The sequence below is a fragment of the Ochotona princeps genome, chromosome 27, assembly GCF_030435755.1.
Source record: "Ochotona princeps isolate mOchPri1 chromosome 27, mOchPri1.hap1, whole genome shotgun sequence".
NCBI classification, from domain to species: Eukaryota; Metazoa; Chordata; class Mammalia; order Lagomorpha; family Ochotonidae; genus Ochotona; species Ochotona princeps.
In genome coordinates, this window is record NC_080858.1 from 6,796,030 (window position 1) to 6,817,857 (window position 21,828).

The following is a 21,828-nucleotide window of genomic DNA, read 5'->3' on the forward strand; positions in this document are numbered from 1 at the left end:
TCAAAGGCAGTGCTGAAGAATAAGCAGTGGCAAAATTTTAAAATCAAAACTCCTGGGTCTTCCTACTGTCATTCTCAATTTCTTCAGCACAGAATCTCCTCTGGCCTGATGGCAAGAGGCCATGATTCTGTGCAAGCTCCTGACTGGCATGGCCAAGGGTGTCTGTTAAGAGTGCGGTGTCTGCTGGCATCAGGCCAGGAGCTGTGTGTATGCCTGAGGACTCTGGAGTTCCCAAAAACCTGGGATTGTGAGTTCAGTTAAATTTCTCTTAATGTCTCCCAAAAGAACCCACATCTACTATAGACTAAAGAGCAGGGATACTCCACTACTGGTTGTCAATCTCCACATTCGTAGTTAGGTGGGTGGCTTTTGTAATGAACTGGACGATGTCTTCTCTGGACTCACAGTCTGGGCCGTGAGATCCCACAGAGCCTGTGTGTGTCCCTTCTTCTACCCACAGCTGCGCCCCAATAATGGAGACAGCTGGGTCTCAGATTTTTCTCTTGTTAACAGAAAGATATCCAAAATGGAGATGAAGCAGCGTCCCTTGGTATCTCTTTCCAAGGGCTGGGAAGGTTCAGTGCCAGTGAACCACTTTGTGGTTGCACTTGATGCTCTCTGCCGCCCTGTGGTTAGGTGAAAGTCACTGTGTGTCAGGCTTTTATCACCCAGATGCTGAATTTATTTTTCTGGGGTGTTTCTGGCCTACACAGCAAACCAGAGGAATGCCCTGACGGGGAGGAGCATTAAGAACCATCAAGAAACCCTCAGGGACACAAGGAATGCTGGCCAGGTCTTCAGAGATTTAAAAAAAAAAAAAAAAAAGCAATGGTGACTTTGGCGCCCTCTAGAGGCGATTTGCTGCCTCCCTATAGATTTCCATACAGTTCATTTAGGGAGTTTGATATCCATATAGAGACAAATGATGCAAGCCATCTCCTCCTACGGCTTACCAGTATTCTTTCCAGCATTCTTCTTACATGACCTCAGGGCCCCTTTTATCATGGACACTTCAATATAGAATTTTATACAAAGGAAAGAGAACCAACCACAACAAAATTAAAGCTAGAGGTTTTGATTGTGTCTTATCAATTCTGTGTATTTTGATGGAAGCGATGAAGGCAGCTCTTCAGCCTTGCTCTTCACAAGCTTCCCAGCCATGAACATGTGATTTGGGTTGGTTTTATCCTTGTTGAACAGATGGGCAGTTGCCATGATGTGTTACATTTAAGGCTATGCCCTTGAGACAGCTGACCTATGATTCTCAAAAATCACTACTTTCTGCCTTTGATTTGGTGCCTATACCCCCAATTTCTTCAGTAGGAAGTGGCTAATATAGGAGTTCCTTGATCTTGTGATCTGGAGGATTAAGAGGAATAATGTCCACAGTATATATCATTCTCCTACCTGCAAACTGACTGTGTCTAGACACCCGAGGCAGTATAGAGGAAAGGAATAAGAAATCACAGAACAGGTACCAACCCTGTGGGATTGTGGGAAGCAGGATGCCTGTTCATGGAGGCAAACACCACGCTGCAGCTTGGCACTGGTACTACTTGCTGCTACTGTCTCCCTCTTCCAGACTGGGAAAACTAAAATGTACGGAGGTTCAGAAGCTTGCCCAGGAGACAGACAATGGCAAGCAGCACAATCAGCCACTCCAATCTAGCAGGTTGGAGGAGAGGGACCAGATGATTTTTATGGATAAGACTGATATACCAAACTCCTTTAAATCCTGTGCAGTACTTGTAACCACTGAACAATGCTGACCACTGAACACAAGCCCAAGCAAAAGCTAAGGCTCGGGGCTTGTCTAGCAGGACCATATCCTATTACCTGACATGATGATGGATCAGGAAACGGGTCATAATAGGCATGGCCATGACATTAAGTAGCACATGAGAGAACCATATCCGGGGATAGATTCTTTGGGGGAAGTGTGCGCCAAACCCCGTGAAAATACTAGTCCCACTGGTTAGCTCAAGAGTTGAAGGGGAGATGGACTAAACTAGGTGTGACCAAGGAGCCTGCCACCACTCACAGGCAAAGGAAGCTGCAACAGTCTGGACTGGTCAAGGCAGCAGCACCAAATTGTGCATCCTGAATAGGGTGTGGGGTAGGCTGGGCTACAACGTTTACCAGCTCATACAAGGCCAATTGGAAGGCCAGACTATGCTGGACATGGGCCTGAAACAATGGCATGTATGAGAACTTGGTCCGGGAGTGGGTCAAGTGGAGGAACTTGGGAAACTCCCCTATAGGTTATAGCTACTGCTGGTGAGCACATGGTCAAAACCTGGGGGTCAGACAAACTGGGCAAAGTAGCTCCAATGGCTGGCTAATGTATGGATTGGTAATGGAATGGGGTGGACCAGGCAGGACTGAGCAAACCTTAGCCCACAAGCAAAATTAGAAACCAGGATGGAGCACAGATCATGCCAACCTAGACTCTTGCACCTACTGGTCTGCGTGAGCCAGGGATACTAAGCCACAGTGTCTAAGACATGGGCCAGGACAGGTGAGGGGCTGTGCCAAGCTGAGTCAGAGCAGCCACTGGCATGCGTGCAATCTATGGCTGGGAACAGGCCTGGTTGGGGAACTAAGGGGACACCCTAACTGGGTTGAGGTTCCCACCAAGGAGCGCGTGGGCTGAAATGGGGGCTGCTTTCTGATCAGGATATGGTTGTAGTCTCCCCTGGCACAAGTGTGGACTGGGACTGGATGCACCAAGCTGGGCTAGACTCCAACACCTTCTGGTGCTCTGGAGGACCAGGGTAGATGTGGGACGGACTAGACTAAGTCTCAGCCCTACTGAGCCATGTGTGAGCTGTATGTGGATACGGATGAGCCGTGGCTGGGCTGAAACATCTAACAGTAAGAACCAGTTTGGGTTGAAGGCTAGTCAGGAAAAGCCACTGTTCCTGCTAGGACAGGAGGTGAACTGAGTAGTGCTGGCTCATGGAGCCCCTGGTATGCGCAAAATCTGACATTGGGAGAGATTCTGATGGAGGAGTCTGGGCAACTCCTCTGGCCGGATACAGACCTTGCAGGTAAGCACAAAAAGCATGAAAGGAAACAGCCCAGAACAGGCCATGGCAAGTTTCCCACTGGCATACATTTGGCATGGGTTGGGGGCAGACCAGGCTGAATCAGTTCACATCAACCACTGGCAAATCCAAGCAGCAGAACAGAGTGTGGGTCGAGCCAGGTTCGGTTGCGACAAAAGCAGTACACAACACGGAATGCCAAGGTGAGGTTACCAGTAACAGATGTGACTGCAGCACCCAACCAGCACGCATGAGAACCAGGAAGGGAGGGGGCAGAGCCGGCAGGGGAATATGGGGAGGTTCCCTTGCTGGACAGCTACTCCCACTGGAGAGCATGAGCTGGGATGGGGGCAGACCAGACCAAGCAGGGCTACAACACCTGTGCGCCTCATGTGGCCTAGATCAGGGAAAAGCCAGACTGGGCTGATTATTCCTAGTGGTGCAAACAAAATTAGAGTGGGTGAGGGTTGGTTGGGCTTAGCCGCAGCATCAGCTGGCAGAAACTGGCACTGGGGGCTAATTCTGTCAAGTTAAATCGCAGAACCACCTGGAGAGTGCATAATCTGGGAGTGGGAGAGGCCTGGGAGGGAAATAGTGGGCTCCTCCCTCTTGGGTTACCACTCCCACTAGAGGGCACAAAAACCAGGACAGGGGCTGGGGTGGCTAGACATAAAGGCACCCAAAAACATCTGTGTGGGCTGGATAGTGAAGCTGGTTAGATGGAACTAGGCTTCAGTTCACATTGACATGTATGAGAGCTGAATGGGATGTGAGACAGACTGGACTAGTCTGCTGCACATACTGGCAAACCAGGGTAGGGGGCAGGCCTGGTGGGGGTTATTGTGGGTCACTCTGACTAGGCTGCAGCCTCCACTGGGTTATGTGAGGGCCGAGTGTGTGCTGGGCAGAACCAGGCTGGACTGCGGCACCCATTGGTTCCAGTGGAAGACAGGGATGGAAACAGAACTGATCCAGCAATTGCAACCACCAGTTGATTGGGGTGATGGACTGTGCCGGGCTCTGTACTTGCTAGTACATACAAGAATCTGGTCTGGGAACACCTCAGACAAAGTTTCTCTTGGGATCTCTGCAACTGAACTGCCAGACTCGGAACCCTAACCATGAAAAGACAGAGGACAGAGCAAGTCGGTCAGCCACCTCAGCCATATGTTGGCAGTGAAAAACTGGGCAAACAAAGACTCTAAGATGGAGTATGCCGATCAGTGGATTCTTCAGCGACCTCATGATGCTTGGAATGGCGAGATTGGCAACAATTCATAACTGTTGAACTATCAAAACCACTTGAGCAAGAATCTTGGAGCATACCCCACATCAGGGACCTGGGGTGGGTGGAAATTGGGTTGGGCTTCTCCCTTAAAACCCCCTTTACCTTAGATACATGAGGGAAACAATGTGGAAATAATAGTCTTACCCACTTTCCTGTAACCCTTGAACCTTTTTACCCTAATTAACTATGTAAAGATTGCCAAAAATATAATAAAAAATGGAAAAAGTTAAAAAAAAATCAGCCACTCCAAACTCTGAAAGGATTCCCTGACTAACACGTTTCACCAGTATGCGGAACGTCTCAGGTAGGCCTCCTGTTGCCTTCCTCAGGAGAATCTCTGGTTCACCACGATGTTCAGTTCACAGGTGATTCCAGCAGGAGCCTAATGAATTGAGACACAACAATCCAGCCATTGCGTTAAGATGTCTTCCGGGGGCTAGGGATGCAAATCCTCATCTGGTTCAGGGCAAGATGTTCTTTCCTTGCTCCTAAATCTCAGAGTTGGTCAGGGGAAAATGGCACAGGTGATAAGTGACTCAAAGAGATGGTGTGGAAGGACAGTGGGAAAGTGCTTTTAAGGGGACTCTCCAGATAGGCTGAGTCTGACTGCTAGGTAATCACCAACCTTTGTCAAAGACTCCGAGTCCACTCTACTTCCAGACGGCACCATCAGGAAGGTCTGCTGAAGAACTTGCTTCCTGAGGAGTCTCTTGACAATTTTCCTGTTTCTGAACTTGACTGGAGCCAGCCTGTTCTTTACAACTGTTCAACAGTCCTGAATGGTATTCTCACAAATGGCATGTGGTTTGCCTCAACCATCTTTACCAATGTATTTCTGTCTCTATTTTTTGAGCTGTGATAACTCAGTGTCTTCCCGAGGGAAGAATTGCCCATTGATTTTACTTTCCAAAAACATTTCTGATGAGACTGGGAGTTACTTCCCACCACATCATTTCCGTGGGTGAAGTCTGGTGCTATCCAGGATACAGCCTCCAATTGTTGAGCCAGTGGAAACTCAACTCTGTCAGACTGTCTTCTTTCCTCTCAGGGTAGAGAGCTGAAAAAAGAGAGTTTATTGTTTTAGGAAAGACATCCTTTTCTTAGACATTTTCTAGTTACTGGGCAAAGGGGAAAACCTGTAGTGAAAAGGGTTTTATGGTCATGGTGAGAAAGTACAGAGGGAAGCACCACCCTCATTTTCCTATCCATGACACAGGAAAGTGGACTACTGATACTGAGATGAAAAATGATCAAAGCTCTTCTTGGAAGAATTTGCAGAGCAGGGGAAAAAGTTTTAACACTGAATATTTATTGTGGACATTATAGTGGCTCTTATGTCATCTCTCGTTATTAAGAGTAAAAGCAATGAGACTACCATGATAAATCTGCTGTCTTCATTGTAAAAAGCTCCAGATTGGGGCCTGCACTGTGGTGCATTAGACTAAGCCAGTGTCTGCTTAATTACCACATCCCATGTGGGCACTGGTTCGAGTCCTAGCTGCTCCAATACTTCCCTACCAGTGTGCCTGAGAAGCCATCAGAAGATGACCCACATGCTTCGGCCACTGCATTCACGTGTGAGACTCAGATGAAGCTCCTGGCCGTGTCCTAGCCTAGCCCTCGCCATTGTAGCCCTTTCAGGAGGAGGGGGATAAGGCAGCAAAAGGAAGATCTGTCTCTCTTCGTCTCCTTCCCTCCCGCCCTCCCTCCCTCCGTGTGTCTGTGTATGCTTCTCTAATTCGCTCAGATTGATAGAGAAATCATTTTTTAAAAAGCTTAAGGTTGTGTATCTCAGGACAAGTATCAAGCATGCCGTCGTTCCCAGTTACAGATGAAGAAAATGACCACGAAGTATATATCTCACTAGAAGGCACAGCACAAGGGATTCAGTAAAAATAAAAGCAATCACAAGGTCTGCTCAAGATACAGTATTATGATTTTTAAAAATTTATGTTTGAAGACACAGAGACATAGAGAAGACAAGGAGAGAAATAGAGCTAGCACCCACAGATTCAGTCCCTAAAGACTTGCAACAGTCAGAACTGGGCAGAAGCCACACTTGGGAGACAAGAATGCATCATCCATACCTCCCATGTGGATGGCTAAAATCTAATTACTTGAGCCGATATTATTGCACCTCTGCAGTTCTGCAAGTTGGAGCCCAGAGGCAGAGTTTAGAATTGAATGCACTCATTCTGTTGGGGACTGCAGGAGGCTTAACCCCTAGGCTCAGTGCCCACTCCTAGTTTTGCACCTTGTATGCAGCGTAATTCCCAGTGTTGAGTTGGTAAGCATGGCTAAAAATGTGGTTAGCCTTGGGGGAGCAAGGATCCGTGCTTAGTTTGGTAGTCATCGAGAACCTGCCCCATGCCAACCACTGCTGCAGACTGGGAGACGCAAAGCCCCTGATTTCACCCAGTTTGTACTCTGGTGGAAGAAGACAAAATACATCAAAGCCTTCCCCCCCCCCCTACACACACACACACACACACATACTTCTACATTCACGTGGACCTTATTATGCAGTCCACTGTCGCTCAATAGCCTGAGGTGACCTGTAATTTAAGCTGGGGGTTGGAATAGTTTTAGGAACTATTAGAATGATGGATCTAAGTGGCGAAGATGGAGCAAGTAGATTTATGTGGTGTTCTGTTGCTTCTCTAAGCCATGGAAATATACTTCCCTTCCCCTAACCCCCACTTTTATTTTCCTGAGTGGCAGCTTGAAGATAGGAGTTTACTACAGTTGCCTTCTTGGTTGCTTGTCGGACTGGGTTCTGTATGAAACGGGATCATGACGCCTCCAGACCCATGCCTGTCTGGCACAACCTGTTGTGTCTCTGAAATAAGCCCACACATTATTAGGGTGTTTCCGCATGGAAACATTTTGCCTGGAAGCTTAGGAGGAAAGGAAATGGGAACATTTCTCATGTCTGGAGGGTTGGAGGAATGTTCTACTCAGGAAAGAGACTCAGATTGCCCCTCCACCCACACACTCACTGCACTGGGCAAGGACGGGTGCGGGAGTCTAACACTCCTTTAGCGCCCTCCACCAACGACTGAAGTCTGTGTTTCCAGAACCTCACAAGTGAGCTGCCATAACACCTGTACTTCAGTCCCAGATTCTTGCTTGCCCTTCTGTGCTTCAGGCTAACAATGAACGTCTGCTTTCCCAGACACTTCCTCCTCCCACTCCCATGCCCTCACCCTATCTCAACCTCTTCCTTCAGAACCAAGTATCTCCCAATGGTCACTGGATGGTTAGGTTCCGGATGGGTAGTGTAACTAACATCAGTCCTTCAGGATGAGGAAAGAAAAGGAATGTTGAGTGTGGGCTTTGATAGCTATAATTCTAGTCCCCTTAGGATATCCAAGTGGAAATTTTGATAGGCTGCTTCATTTTCCACAAAGCCATAACCGTGTGATTTCCAGGCATCAGACAAGAACCTGATCAAGAGTTAGACAACAACACAATAATCACCCTAATCCCCCAGCCAGGAAGATTAGTTACTGGAGGAAGGTGGTGTGGTGTGGAATAAAAGAATTCATGACTCCAACCTCTATACTTAGAGAGACTTGATGCCAACCATCATCTCCATGCTGCCGGAAAGTCACTTACTAGGGATTCACGTATCTGAGCAACCCAGAGATGATTCAGTAGGCCTTTCCCCATTCTGTTAGCCCTTCCTGTAAGTTGGTTTAGGACACACTTCATTCCTTATGTCCTCAAGGATTCTACCAGAGGGCATAGAAAAGCTCAGAGCAATAGAGTCAGGTAAGGGCTTTGGGTGATCAGGACCAGCCTGAAGGAAATTGAGCTGAGGATTCATTCCTCGAGGAAAATATGGTCACCACTTTGATCCACTGTGTCCAGATTTTCCAGAGCTCTGATCTCAGTGTTCTCTGCCTCCAGAAACCCTCAACTATCAGTTCCTAGTCAGTTGTGAGTGTTTTTATAGACAACACAGGGATGCCCCTAGCTATCCCTGTTTACTCTAGCAAATGTCCTGAAGTTTTATTTCTCCTATGATACCAGGGAGCATTGCTCCATTTTCTCACCTATCTTGTAGGCCAAGAACCTCTACTGAGAAAGGCCAGACTTCTCCTAGAAAGGAAATATTTTTGCTAGAGAAATTGGTATCCAATTATTTCATCTATTCACAACAGAACTAGAAGAGAATGAGGACTATTTGACAAAGACAACCATTGACAAATGGTACACATTTTTGAACTCATTTCAAAGAACAAGTTCCCATTTCATTTCATTTTCTAAGGCTCTGAATAACTTATAGACAATTTAATTGCCTGTATTTTGGATAGGGAATTCATAAATGCTGAGTATAATATTTGGATTTAAAGAAAAAGACACCACAATAGTGGCCATTGTTCAAGTAAGTAGAGACAGGTTCGTGTATTTCAAACCTTGGATAAAATATAAAGACCATCATTGAGTTCTAATTGGAAGGAATTCTGCAGAAGGACTCAGCAAACCATCCACTATAAGAATATGAGACAAAATTATAATATTTACTGGACAATTGCTTGCGAAGAAGCATTTATTTTCTATCACTTTTTAACAAGACTGAATTGTCAAACTGTTTAAAATTTCATTGGAAAAATTTGGACTATCACAAAAGTGTTTGCCCTTTATCCTTCCATATATATTGGATTACTTATGAGGACTGTGGAAAGAATCTGAAAAATGCTGGTTTTCAGTAGTAACTCAACTTGCATTTCAGCAGTATGAAGGACCATGTAAATGAATGTGACTTTAGAACATGTGTTATCAGAGCTGTGCCGTTATAACAGAGTGCTGTGAAACAGAGAAATGGGAAAAATCCAGTGTCTGCAGAGATGATCCTGTTAAAGATGATGGTAAAACACTGGACTTTTGTTCAAATCCATGCTGATCTAGAGAAAAAGAAGACGAGCCTGCTGGATGTCACTGTAAGCAGCAGAAGCCAGGGTCCGCTACCTGTGCACTCTATAGCATTAACTCCATCACCTACAGTGACACCGCAGCAGGACTTGCTCTAACTAGTCCCTCAATATGTGGCCATTTGAAGGCTGTGCAGGACAAGACTGAACTTCTGCTTGACACTGAAGTCACTTTTGAGGATTCAGTCTAATCCCAACAGGACATTTCCACTCTTTTTTGGTAATTGTTAGGTTTCACAGACATAGATAATTTGTGAGGCCACAGCCCTTAGCTGTCCAGGGCTTACAACAACAGATTGTTGGACCGCAGTTCCGGGGCTTCTGACTCAGTACTGCTGGGGTGGAACAGAAAATATATTTCTAGCAACAACTACCGAAAGAGAGGAATGGGCTAAGGGAATGAGATGGGGGATGTTACGTCAAAATGTAATCTGGAAAAAAGTGTGTGTGTGAGTCAGGGTAAGTTCCTGAACAACATGTGGAAGGCTGAGCTTTCCCTCTTTTTCTCCACCTGCCTCCTGTCTTTGTTTCTCTCTCTCTCTCTCTCTCTCTCTCTCTCTCTCTCTCTCTCTCTCTCGCTCTCATGTCCTGTTCTCAAAAGACCTAAAAAAAAAAAAAATCCTGCCATCTTAGTTTATCCTAAATTGCAATTTAATTACAGTAGTCAATTCTGATGGAGGACTTTGCATTTTAATATGTACCAAAACTTTGTACCCAACTAATGAAATTCAAAGAGTAAGAAGGCATTCCTCGTAAGTGGGTTAGCATTATTATTCAGATGGTTCCCACCCAAATTTATTGCATTTTAATCTTGTTTGCGTGAGCACTTATTCACTAGGCTAAGCTCTCTTGAGAGTATGGATAGTATTTTCAACTTTTTGTCACAGTATCCAGCACAATTCTTGGCATGGAGAAGGGATGCAAAAAATGCTTGTTAAATAAAACCACGTATGATCATCGTTTCTGGGGGAAGAGAAAACATTTCCAGAGCCTAGGAGTGTATTACACAAGATTCAGTACTCTGCACTTAGTAGGTGTGGTTGTAGATCTGTTTCTAGTTCATACAAAGGGAGGCCACTCTGGAGCACAGGCAGAATTCCTTGACTTCTCTGACCTACGCTCAAGGGTTGGACCTGTGTGGTTCTATTAATGGGAGGTTGGTGACACAAGGGTGGTTTGAGAGGGAGGAATGCCATAAGTATCTTCCTAAACTGGTTCCAAATGGAAAAAGCTTATTCTTAATTCAAATAGCGGAAGTGTCTGAGGGCTACAGTCAATTGTGCAGGGCCAGTAACCTAATGGGTCAGGGATCTGAGTCCTCTACAACCTCCTCCTCTCCTGTGACTCGGAGTATTGTCAGTATGGCCCCATGTGAGTAGCTGGTGAAATACTGAAATGCAAGCCAATACATTGCACTTTTGTACATTTATGGTTGATGTGTGGATGTCATGTACCAAAGCCATCTTCATCTCTGGCTGACATGTGAAACCTGACCATCAGTAGGATACCATACTTAGGTACTTTTTTCCTACTTTCATATACAGACAGTTCTGGGCACATTTTGAGAGAAAAACTAGGAACTTCTTTTTAAAAATATAGGATAATCTCCTACTTGCATCAGTCATGAGTGCATACATCAATCTTGCAAATGGTTGTCTAATAGCTAAAGTTTTGCAAGGTTGTCTTTTCTGACCATGCTGGGAAAGGGGAACACTTGTTGTTGGCGTTCTTCCTAGATTGCTGTCTTTTCTTTCTCCCTTTACCCTTTGCATCTCATGGGTTTTCTCTTGAATCTGATGAATTATCCCTACGAGGAACTCCCCAGCCCTGTGGACATCAGAGGAGAGCAAGGCTGAGGGTGGCAAAGTCTAGGCAGAAATCTCAAAAAGCCAGAAAGTCTAAACTGGTTGGCCCCGTTTATGGCAAGTGCCATAACTAGAATGCACATCAAAACATCTGCTCTGAAAGCAACTCCACTGGTACCAAGTGACTAGTTACACAGAAGTCGGAAACAGAGCAGCAAACTTGCATGGAACCTCAAACTTGTCTGGAAGCACCCATCTTCTCTTAGATATTAATGGTTCACTTTAATATGTTTGACTGGATTTCGTATTTACATTTGTCACACTTGCCTCCCAAAGTGAAGTCCTATTTGCTTGGACATACCCTCATATATGTAGGAACTTAGAATTAGTCTTCCCACAGGTGGGAGAGAGACCAGCAGTTAAACAGTCTGTCACCACCAAGCAACTGAATCCTCTCTCCCTCTGCCCTGCCTCGGGTGTGTGTTATGTCTCCCTCACACTACTAGGGGAGGGAAGTTAACTGCTGCCAAAGTTCACTTGCTTAATCCTTGACCTGCTCTATTAGAAATGTTGTCTTTTTTGAAGACCAATGTCAGCTAAGGTCAACGTGCCCTTATAAGATTTACATGAAACTGGTTTTGGCTCCTCATTTCTTGTGTGGTAAGCCATTCAACAACTCAATTTCTGCACTAATCTTTGACATATGGCCAGGCCGTTTATAATTTAGCTGCTGTTGGCTAGGTCCTGATCCCCCATTTATAAACCTCCCTTTTCTCTGTTCCCTCTTCCTGTCTGCTTCCTCTCCCCCACACCGAACGCTCCTCCTCTTGCTGGAACTTATACAGCAGTCTGTCTCAAACACAAGGCTTTGTGAGTGTGGGACATCCTGTTACAGCAGAATCAGGGCCACGTATGGGATTTATAGTGGAGCAGCCAAACAACCTATCATGGTATATTATCACCCAGAACTACTCTCTGGCCCAACTTTTCACTGTAGAACCTGCCCCTCTCATAACAGTTATCTTTTTTCTTTTTGTCAGCCAGAAATAACCCTTTTATTTATTTTTTAATTATATAATTTTTTGGCTAATTTTTACATATTTGATTAGGGTGCAAAGGTCAAGGGCTAGAGGAAAGTGAGTTATCTTTTTTTTCAAGATTTGCTTATTTTTATTAGAAAGCCAGAGAAGGAGAGACAGAGAAATATCTTCCATCCACTTTTCACTCCCCAAATGGCTAGAGCTGAGCCAAACTGAAGCTAAGAGCCAGGAGCCTCTTCCAGGTCTCCCTTTGGGCCATCTTCTACTACTTTCACAAGCAGGGAGCTGGATGGATAAAGGAGCATCCAGGACACAACATGGTGGCCATATGTTATCGCAAGCACTTGTAGGATGAGGATTCAACCATTGAGCCATTGTGCCATGCCCAACTGTTCTCTTCTTTAGAGTTTTATGTTTCTATCCCAAATGCTAGCTCTACACAGAAATTAGGTTTTGCTTTAGTTTATTCTAGGCTTTAACTTAGGATCTTATACCCGCCATACCTCCAGCGGCTTGTCAGCATCTCTTTTAAGACATAGTTAAGTCTTTGAAAGTGTTCTCTTGCTGTCACTCTGCCTGCATGAGCTACAGAAGGTTAGCATGAGGCACAGCACATTAAGCTGCTGCCTGAATTGCGAGTATTGCATATGGATGCGCATTTGTGTTCTGGCTATTCCAATTCTGGTCCAATTCCCTGTTGTGCCTGGAAAAGCAGTAAAAGGTGACCCGAGTGCTCAGGTGTCTGCATCCATGTGGCAGACTGGATGAAGAGCCAGGGAGTGGATGGGTGGGTGGAAGATCAAGCTGTGCATGTATGTGTTTGTGGGAGTGTGTATCTCATTCTCTGACTCTGCCTTTCAACTAATATTTGAAAGGAAAATAAAACCTCTCTAACTTCTGTCCAGTCTACTACAGCCTGCCTGCCTGGGTTGACCGTCGCTCTGAAATCATGGCTGTAGATAGACAGGATAAAAGCTTCGGAGTCAGACCTGGGTATGCACCCCAGACATGGTGCTCATGCCTGGCTGCTATGAATAGTGCTGACAACACCCTGTGAAGTTTGCCTGAGAACGTGATTAGGTAATATGTGGTTTCAGGCACAGAGCAGACATTCAGAAATTCTGCTTTCTTCCGTTTCTCTATGGCTGTCAAAGTTCAGCCATAGTAGGGGTGAATGTCACTCAGCTTGACTGGGTCCACTTGCTTTGACTTTGGTCTCTGCTGACTTGATACCTCCGCTCTCCAAAGTGTTTAATGAAGTTATTGCTTCTGTTTCCAGTATCAGATTTCATTATTCACTGATCGACACCCTCTGTATGTCCAGCAGAATCTCAACTCTGTAGTCTTACAGTGTTGTTTTCTGCTTTTTTGCATAGACAACATCTACTTAGGTCTCACTTACACATGACCCTCCTCCGGCCCTGCCAGGACAGCTGTGGATGTCGACAGCTTGTCTGCCTCACACCAGTACCCAGCACAGTGTATGAGCTCACTCATCACTTGTCTGTTTTATCTCCATCAGCTTCCTGAGGCAGACTGGACTCTTCATCAAAGCTTTGTATCTGTGCTGTGGCTTGTAATGACCCTTGAAGAATGTTTGCTGTTAAATGAATGCATTCTGGCAAAATGGTGTCATGCTTTAATGGCTAAATCCTCACCTCACAAGAACCATTTCATGTCCCAGCTGCTCCACTTCCCATCCTGCTCTCTGCTTGTGGTCTGGGAAAGCAGTGGAGGATGGCCCAATGCTTTGGGACGCTACATCCATATGGGAGATCCAGAAGAAATTCTTGGCTTCAGATCTGCTCAGCTCTGACCATTACTGACACTTGGAGTGTGAACTAGCAGCAGGTGGAAGACCTTTCTCCCTGGATCTCCTTCTTTCTGTAAATCTGTCCTTCTAATAAAAAAAATCCTTAAAAAAGAAAAAAGGAAAGTTATAAAAGTTATAAAAGAGATTATGGAGTTAACAAGGCTTGGCCATCCTAACTCAGGCAGACATTTAAACCCTCAGCTGTTCCATGAATCATTGATGAATTCAAGGTTGAGACAATAACTCATTATGGGGTCTGAGAGGTGGGCCACAATAGCAGGTGTTTAGCTGATTGGGGCGTGTTCTAGCAAAGGCGCTTCTGGCGAGGGAGTTGGCACTATAAGCCGAGCCTGTACATACAAGCCTGCCTGCAGCCCGACTCCACACGCAGTCTTCCTCGTGCACCCATTCTGATGCTGCTGCTGCTGCCAGTCTCCATCCAACGCTTGTACTGTGCGTCTCCTGTAAGCCAAAACCATGGTCTCCCCTTCTGAGGTACTCCTCTGAAGTGTTTTAGTTAAAGTAACAGAAAAGAGATGAAGATAATGATAGTAAGTCCTATCCATATTCACCTACTGTGTCCCTGGTCTCTTCCTGTTGTACAGGATGCTTCTGAGGAGGTAGAAGGCAAGAAAAAGAGGAGGCCTGTGTACTCCAGAAGAAGAGCAATCAGTGATGACTCAGAAGTAAGTAAAACTAGACCATCTGTCGTTTGCTAAACATATCTTTGGAAGGTGACTCTTAATGGGGAAACAAATCTGGCCCTTGGCTTATTTATCCAAATGGCTCAACTGCCTTACTAATACAGATGGCTCTTTGCACATCATTGAAGGAACTATTCCATCACTTGCATTTTTTTTTTGAAATAGGCAATTGATGCTAAGCGTCCGGCTGATAAGGGGAGCTCAATGTTTGTTGAACCCAAACGTTCTACAGCACTGCTTTCCTTTCCTCATTTCTGTTTCTATGAATAATCCGCGGGGTTGTGCAACAATGTAGATGACACATGGAAATCAGAATTATGACTTTTATGTAGACCGCATTGTTGTTTTGCCTACGAATTGCCTCCAAATGGCTTGGAAAGAAGCAGTGCTCTACAATGCTTTCCAAAAAAGAGGTACCTGAAAGCAATTGCACCGACTGTTGGGTAGAGCAGGTTTTGCTGTGGAGTTAAACTCTCTCATGTGGTGGTTCTTTCTCAAGAACACTCACACCCGGGCAGAATTGAGTTGAGAACTCTGGGGCTAAAAGGTAGAGGTAGAACATACACGGCCCAGCTGATTAGAAATAAGTGGAACATCCTGAAAGTTGTTGTAATTAAAACACAGCAGTTTGCAATTACTTGGGAGGGAAGGGCCATGCTAAGAAAAGTAAAAAGTACTAATGTGGTTACCCAAGGCCCAGCTGTGTTATTTCCAATTGACTTGGGCAGATATGAAGTCTTTGGATGGACTGAAAATGATTTGGAAGGCTTCAAACAGAAGAGACTTCAATGTAATTAGGTAGAAAAACAATGGATTTGGAGTCAATAGAATATGGTTGGTTCTGCCACCGACTAACCAGCTGACATTTGGCAATTCATGGAACCTCTCTCTGTGACTCAAATTTTTAAACTTCAAAACAGGATATTATTACTTAACCCTGGGTGAAAGGAATGTGTGTAAAGGTTAGTTTCTGTTTGCAAATTCTCTTTACGCCTCTTCATTGGTCTGTGCTGCCCTGCTCTTGCAGTGATGGGCAAGCCCTGCTCTTGCAGTGATGGGCAAGCCCTGCCTCGCTTTTCTAGCAGGCACTTGCTTCATTCTCCCTTTCTGGTTCTCCAGAATATTACAATATTACAATATTTTAATGCTTCCTAAAATCAGCACTGCTCTCTGAAGTACAAATTATACAGTTTTTCACCTGTATTTTGAGTTTATTTTTAATAAGATAATCATATATGAGGGGGTGTAATGTGATAGTTTGATGAACTGAATTCCCCTGTTCTGCACAACCTTGCCAGCACCTGTTACCCTTTATCATTTGGATAGTCGAATCAGAGTACCATGAGCGCTCCTGTTTCTACTTGATGTTGCCCATGACCGATAATGCTTAATGTCTTCACATGTGACTGGAGTCTATTTGTATTTCTTTTGAGATGTGTCCATTTAGAACTATGGGCTGCTTTTAATTGGATTTATGTTGAGTTTTATTGCTGTTGGAGTGGCTTAAGCTCCTAACATTCTGGATATTAACTCCTTGTCATACGAGCAATTTGTGAATATGTTCTCCTGTTTTGTTGCTCTTTGTTGGTGGTGGTGGTGGTGGTGGTAACTGCAGATTGTTTTCTTTGCTGTGAAGTGTATTGTTGGAAATGATTCCAGTGGTCCATTTGTGTTGTATTTTGTTCCTTGTGCTTTTGTAATCTTATCCAAACATATCCTTACCTAGCGTTCTGAAACATTTCCTGTCCATCTATTTTCTAGTGGTTTTAGACATAGTTTGGTCTTAGATGTAAATTTTCAACCTTTCACTGCGTGCATGATCAGAGCTAACTGGTAAGTTTCGTGCTTCTGTGTATTGATGATCAAGCATCCAGTACCTTTGGTTGTGTTTTGTGCAGTATATGTTCTTAACAGTTGTATTGCAGGTCTGCCTAGGGACACACACATGAGTTTACATTGGTCTGTAAGTCTGTTTTTATGTCAATACTTTGCTGTTTTAATGACTGTAGCTTTCTCATGTATTTTGGGGTCAATCAATGCTTCCTGTTTATTTTTCTTTTCGTTCAAGACTGCTTTGGCTGTTTCTACAGTTGTCTCTGTGGGTCTACACAAATGTTAGGATTGTTTTTGTAGTCGCGTGAACAGCATTGTTGCTGTTTTAAGAATATTCTTTGAGTCTGTAAACACAGTCACTTTTGACTCTGAAATGAGCAATCCTAATGCAACCTTTAAAAGAGTGTGACTTAGAAAGTTTAGTTAGGTGATCAGGGATCAGGTAACTCAGAAGCAAGTGACCTTGGTCTGCACTTGAAGAAAGTTTGTTGGAGAATTGTGTTTTGGTGTTTTTAAGATTCATTGCTTTCAAAGGAGAGAAAAAGACATCTTCCACCCATTGGTTCCCTTCCCAAATAGCCACAATGGTCATGGATGGGTTTTCTACATGGGTGTCAGGGGCCCAAATAACCATCATTTGCTTCTCAGGTGGATTAACAGGGAACTACATTAGATGTTGTGCAGCTGGGACTCTGCAAATGTGGGATGCCAGTGTTGCAAGGACTGGCTTAACCTGCAACATAACACTAGTTCGTCTCTAAGATTTTATACACAGTTTTAGAGCAGTCTGGCATTTTGTATACTTGATAATAGGTCTATGAGAGAAATAGACCTATTTTAATTTTTCATGATACAGTTAGGCTTAGGGATTTCCCATTCTACTGTCTCAATCCCCTCGCTCCCCCCCTGCTACTGTTTTCCCTTATCTAACAAAGGTATAGTCCTTCAACAATAGTCCCAAGTCCATCATCTTTTTATTTAAGGGTGTCATAACATTTTAGGTATAGACAGTGGTAGAAAGTCCAGTATCATATTGTCAAGGTATATTTGGCAGTGTTTGGAAGTCCACCTTCGATTTGGGAGTAGAGATGCATTCTGCAATGTAATGTCATTTCCTGGTATACTTGACTCCATATGAAGTTCCTTTAGGTGAATGTGTGTGCATGCATGTTAACCACTTTGTTGATCTTTTTATTTTTCACGGAAACAGAACACATGACAATTGTCCTTTTGGGATTGGCTTATTTCACTGATCATGATGGTCTCTAGTTGAGACTATGTGGTTGCAAATGGTAGAATTCCATTCATTTAATAGCTGGTAGTACTTAATAGCATAGATGTACCAGTTTCTTTATACATTCCTTTTTTAATGGGCAACTGGGTTGTTTCCCTGTTTTTGCTATTGTAGATTGTACTGTTATAAATATTGAATTAGTTATTTTTTATATGCAGATTTCCTTGGGATATACTTTCAAATGTGGGATATCAGGTGTCTTAATCTGTCTCCATTCTGACTTATATAGTAGTTGTACTAGCCTACACTCCCACCAACTGTGAAGGAGGGTACCTTTCTCCCAACATCCATGCCAACGGGTGATGTTAGTAGAGTTCTGAATGTAAGCCAGTCTTACTGGAATTTGGTGGAACCTCAGTGTGGTTTTTATTTGTATTTCCTTGATGGCTAGAGAGCCTGAGCATTTTTTTCATGTCTGTTAGCCATTTTAATTTGTTATTTTGATAAATCTCTGTTCATTTCCTTTGCCAATTTCTTTACATGGTTGCTTGCTTTACTATTGTTGAGTTTCTCAAGTTCTTTGTAAATCCTGGATATTAGTCCCTATTGGTTGTATAGTGTACAAAAACTTTATCCCAATTTATTGGATGCTTTTTTTCATTTTATTGATCATTTCCTTTGCTATATAGAAGCTTCTTAGTTTGATGTAGTCCTATTTGCTTATTTTAGCTTTGAAACTGAACTTATGGTGACTTTTCTAAGAAGTGTTTCCCAGTCTCTATATCTTGTAGAGGAAGACATAGGACGCACTCTAATAGTTTGGTGGTTTCTGGGTGCAGATTTAGCTCCTTGACCCATTTAGAGGTGATTTTTATATAAGGTGACTGGTGGGAGTCTTATTATTACTATTATAATTATTTTTACTTTTGCAGGCTGATATCCAATTATCCCAAAAGCATTAATTGAAGAGAACAGCCTTTTTTACTGATTCTTTTCTCTTTTTCTTGTTGAAGATTTGTTAGTTGTACATGTGTGAGCTCACTTCTGAGGTTTCTGTTCTGCTCCACTCATTTTCTTCTCTGTTTCTGCATCAGTACCAGACTGTTTTGATGATCACTGCCATGTAGTATGTCTTGAGGTCTGGAATTTTGATTCCTCCAGCTTGATTTTTACTCTTCAGAATAACTTTGGCTCTTCATGGTATCGTGTTTCCAGATAAACTTTTGTATCATTTTTTCTATTTCTAAGAAGAATGTTGTTGGGATTTTTTCTTAAGATTTATTTATTTTTATTGCAAAGTCAGATATGCAGAAAGAAGGAGAGACAGAGAGGAAGATCTTCCGTCCGATGATTCACTCCACAAGTGACTGCAACAGCTGGAGCTGAGCCAATCTGAAATCAGGAGCCAGGAGCTCTTCCAGGTCTCCCACACGGGTGCAGGGTCCCAAGGCTTTGGGCTGTCCTGGACTGCTTTCCCAGGCCACAAGCAGGGAGCTGCATGGGAAGTGGAGCTGCTGGGATTAGAACTGGTGCCCATATGGGAGCGGGTGTGCAAGGCGAGGACCTTAACCACTACGCTATCGCACCGGACCCTTGTTGGGATTTTGATTGGTATTTTGATTGGAAATCAGTATATTACTTCCAGTAATACGGATATTTTGATGATGTTGATCTTGTCAATCCAGGAACATGGTAAATTTCTCCATCTCTTAATGTCATCTATTTTTGTTAAATTTTGTAGTCTTTATTGTAGAGGTCTTCCATATCTTTTTTTAGGTTATTCCAAGGCATTTTAGATTTTTCTGTGCTAATTTAAATGGGACTGTAGTTTCAAGCGCTTTCTCATCCCTGGTTATTTGTGTATCCTGATGGTACTTATTTATGTTCATTAATTTTGTATCCTGCTATCCTGCCAAGCTCCCTCAAGTGTCCAATAGTCTTGATTTAGCCTTTTAGTTTTCCTATGTAATAGGATCATCGTCATCTGTGAACAGGGATAATTTTAGTTCCAGATTTCTGATTTGACTTCCTTTAACTTCTTGTCCTGCCTAATAGTTCTAGCTAGGACTTCCAATGCTGTATTGAATAGCAGAGGTGAAAGTGGACAACCTTGTATCATTTCAGATCTTAGTGGAAAATCTTCCAGGGTTTTCCCATTTAGGTTTCTTCTTTTATATTGTTTTGATTGTGTTGTAGAGTGTTCCTTCTGTGTCTATATTGCTTAAGGTTTTTAGCATGAAGTGCCATTGGACTTTATCAAAAGCCTTCTCTGCATCTATTGAGATGATATGGCTTCATTTTTAATTTGTTAATGTGGTATATTACATTTATTGATTTGCTTATGCTTAGCCATCCCTTCATGCCAGGGATAATCCCATCTAGTCCAGTTGAATGATCTGTCTGGAGTATTGTTGGATCCTATTTGCAAGTATTTTGCTGAGGGTTTTTGCATCTGTGTTCATCAGGGATGTCAGCTGGAGCGCTCTGTTTTGTCTCTATCTGGCTTTAGAATTAGGGTGCTGTTGGTTTCATAAAAGAATTTGGAAGGATTGCCTCACTTTTTTATTGTTTTGGGTAGCTTATGAAGGATTGGAGAAAGTTCTCTTGAAATATTTGGAATACAGTGAAGCCATCTGACCCAAGGCTTTTCTTTTGGGAGGGATTTAATTACTAATATAGTCTCATTCCTGGTGACAAAGCTATTTAGACTATTAATTGGCTCTGATTCAATTTTGATAGATTGTATTATTCCAAAAATCTATCCATTTCTTCTAGATGTGTCCCACCTGGCTTCTGGCCCCAGTATCCTTCTATTCTTAAATACCAGGTGAAGCCAAACAAAAGTATGACATATGGTGGGGAAAACAAACCAAGATCATCCATTTAATATTTCTGTTAAAACCGAATTCCGATAGTGCTGGCCCCAACTCTTCCTTGTTTCCTGTCCCCCAGCTCCCCAGTTCTGTTTTTGTTCCCCAAATAAGGTGTCCTTCTTTAATGCCCCATCCTTTGCCATCAACACCTAATGGGGAATTCCATTGTTTATCCACAGGGGTTAGCACTCCAGGACTCATCCTCCCAACACTGCATTTTCTTGGAACTGTTAGGAAAGTATTCAGCTATAAACTTTACAGTGTGGCTGCTGTAGCCCCCAGAAGTCCTTGGCACAGCTCTGAAGTTATTCTCTGAACTGCCCTCATTAATCTCTGAGGCACATTCATCCTGGCTAGTTGCTGAGAGTGGACAGATCTTGTATCTAGGCTTGCCCTCCACCATGTGTCCTTCCGTCTGTTATAGGTGGGTCCTGTTTGCACACCTGTAGGTGAAGAAATGATTTAGGCCAGTTAATGGATGAGAATTTATCCATCCTACTACCATGAGCCTTTTAAGCCTTTTAAGCCACCTAGCTTTGCATTCAGTGTTTCAGGGACAGTTGCAGGGAGGAAGTTAGGTGAGGATTGGGACAACATTGCAGAGATGTATCTGAAACGTGATAGCTTCTTGATTGATTTATTGTTTCTGACTGCTTCAACAAACTTTGCCCTGGAAAAGGATTAAAGGGATTTTTACAAATAACTTGGGTGCCACCATCATTTACAAGTAATTGCTGGGCATGAACACTTGGTGCAGAGGTTGACACTGCATGAATGCTCACATTCCAGAGTGGAGGGTCTAGGTCTGAGGCTCAGCTCTGCTCTCCATTCATACCCAGGTCCTGGCCTGGCCCAGCACTGGCTTGTGCAGACACTGGAGAAGTGAACCAGCACAAAGGAAATCTATTCTTTGTCCTTGTCTGTCACCTACCCTGTTTCTTGGCTTTCCAAATAAATAAATTTTCTTTTAATGAAAACAAATACCTTACAAATGAAGTATGGTTAAGGGGGGACAGCTCTTTTCCTCGTTCCCAGGCTATCTTTCATGTGAAGATGTGTAAGCCCTGCCTGAGCTTTCCTTAACGCACATTGCATCAAGGCAGGCACTAGCCTTTTTCTGAATGGCCATGCTGAGATCAATGTGACCATAGTGAGTTCCTTGGCCCTCCTGTAGGGGGCAGCATCTTCTCCAAGGCTCCCTCGGCAGCCTGGAGGCCAACTGGGAGAGGCAGCGTTTTCCGGTGTGTGGCCAGT

General features: G+C 43.7%; 1 long non-coding RNA gene across 2 annotated transcripts in view; it reads left to right on the forward strand.

Moving 5' to 3' along the window:
• LOC131478113 (uncharacterized) overlaps nucleotides 1-21,828 on the forward strand; it is a 304,708-nt gene that overhangs the window by 211,576 nt on the left and 71,304 nt on the right. For both annotated transcript variants that reach the window (XR_009244305.1, XR_009244304.1), the window contains exon 5: nucleotides 14,536-14,616. This is a non-coding gene — a long non-coding RNA (uncharacterized LOC131478113). The remainder of the gene's footprint in view (nucleotides 1-14,535; nucleotides 14,617-21,828) is intronic.